Below are 2139 nucleotides of genomic sequence, written 5' to 3'. Positions count from 1 at the left end.
GCGCAGATCTACGTGCGGGGCTACAGCGCGAGCCCGGCGAGTGACCGGAGCCCTGGAGTTGAGCGTGAGCGGCTGTTCCGGGAGCTACTGCTCGCTTGTGTTTGTGCACAACCTGCCGGCACACACGAACGTGACGGTCCGCGACTCGACGATTGTGACGGCGGGACCGATGCGCTACTCGCAGCTGAGCGGGCTGACGGACGCGGTGGCGTCGCCGCTTGTGCTGCACGCGACGTCGCTGTTGCAGTCGCAGCTGCGTGTGAGCAACACTGTGCTGAGGTCGTTGCAGGCGGGCGGGTCGGCGGTGTACGTTGGCGGCGGCGTGGACCTGCTGTCGGGCGCGGTGGTGCTTGACGGCGTGTCGCTGGAGGCGTCGGGCGGTCCTACCGCGTCCGCGATGCATGTGGCGTCCTCGTCGCGTCTCAGTTTGCGGAGCCACTCGGTGTTCTCCGTGACGGACGTGTCGGTTGTGAGCAGCGGCGGCGGCATTGTGCTCGGAGAGCGCCTCGCGGTGTTTGATTCGGTGCTGCGCTTCGTGGGCGTCGAGGGGTCTGTTGCGTCGTTGCTGGTGCGCTGCGACGGTGGGACGATCGGTGCCGGCGGGTGGCTGGAGCTGCGCGACGTGTGGGCGGTGGGCGAGGCGTCGTCGGTGGCGTCGCTGTCGGATGTGATGCTGAGCGGCGGCACCGTGTCGATTGCTCGCTGCGCTGCCACCGGCGCGACGCTTGTCTCCGGGCCGACGATCACGAGCGGCGTCGTGTCGGTGCAGTGCAACCGTGCCGGCGGCCGGGTGCTGCAGAGCAGCGGCGACTACCGCTTGGCCGGCCTGCCCTCCGTGAGCGTGGTGCCGTGCGACGGCTGTGCGGCTGCGTTGGCGTGCTTTGATGCGCTGACGGCGTCGTTCTCCGACTGCGTGTGCAGCTGCCGCGCCGGCGGCGTGGGCGAGGCGTGCCTGCCGTTCTACGTGCCGCCTGCGAGGACCGGCGGCGGTGGTGACGGTGCGCAGGGCTGCGTGAGTGGCGTGACGCTGACGGAGTCGGTGACGGTTGGCGGCGGGCGTGCGACGGCGTGCTTCGACTCGGTGGTGTTCAGCGGACCGATCACTGTGGCGGTGGACCTGCGCTCGATGGACGCGTTCGCTGACGCACTGAACGTGACGCTGCGCCACTGCGTGCTTGCGGGCGGCGCGCAGCTGCGGATTGGCGGCCTCAGCGAGAGCACGGCGCACCTGATGCCGCACGCTTTCGTCAACATGACGAATGTGACGTCGGTGGAGGGCACGATTGTGCTGCATGGCGCGATGCCGCTGCACTCGAGTGTGCTGCTGGCGAACTCAACGCTGCGTGCGACGGTTGGTGGGTCGCAGTACGTGCCGACGACTCCTGGCTATGAAGGGTTTCGGTACGGCCCCGCGCTTGTCCTGGACGGCGTCCGGCTTCTGTCGACGTGTTTTGTCATGACGCGGTCGACGCTGGTGTGTGGCGGGGGCTCGTGCGCTGCGATCCTCGTGGAGCGCGGCCTCGGCGTGAACCTGTCCAGCGTCTTCTACATGGACAACTGCGTTATTAGGTCGCGGAAGCACGTGATGTACGCTCTTGCGTCGGACCTGCGTGTTGTTAGCGGCTCCGTGTTCTCCATACAGAACAGCTCGTGGATTGCACCGAGCACCGAATACGACAAAGGCGCGTGTGTGTTCAAGGATGTTGTGGTGGATGGCGGCAGCGTAATGCAGGTTGTGTCCAGCACTTTCCGTCTCGGCCTCGCCATGCTGATGGCAGCCACGCTGACCGTGACTGGCGGCAGCTGGCTGGTGCACCGCAACAACGAGTTCCGCACCGCCTACGTTGTGTACGTGGCCGCCCACCACGGCATGGTGTTCCGCGATCAGAGTGTGTGGTCGATACTTGACAACAACCTCACGTACGGCTCCTATTCGTCGACCATCGCAAATATGACAACCAAGTGGTCACCACCATCCGACACGCGCCCGACCATCTACGGCATGTGCAACGAGGCAAGGGGCTCACCTGTGACGAATACCAGTACGACGTGAATATTGGGACGCCCGTGACGGTGCTGGAACTGTGGTGCGTGCACGGTGGACGCCGTGTGCTTTGCAACGAGGACGACAGCATCACC

The 2139-nt window shown here is 66.0% G+C and overlaps 1 pseudogene, besides 1 other annotated feature; it reads left to right on the top strand.

Annotated features, from left to right (window-relative positions):
* Tc00.1047053504237.10 lies at positions 1 to 2139 on the top strand (annotated as a pseudogene; the record flags this gene model as incomplete).
* Positions 1 to 2139: a sequence feature (areas not merged during assembly with more than two copies in the genome that could not be assigned to a particular haplotype).

Source organism: Trypanosoma cruzi, genomic scaffold, assembly GCF_000209065.1.
Source record: "Trypanosoma cruzi strain CL Brener 1047053516759 genomic scaffold, whole genome shotgun sequence".
Taxonomy (NCBI): domain Eukaryota; phylum Euglenozoa; class Kinetoplastea; order Trypanosomatida; family Trypanosomatidae; genus Trypanosoma; species Trypanosoma cruzi.
Note: the sequence above shows the minus strand (reverse complement) of the source record. Positions and strands in the feature narration are given on the sequence as shown.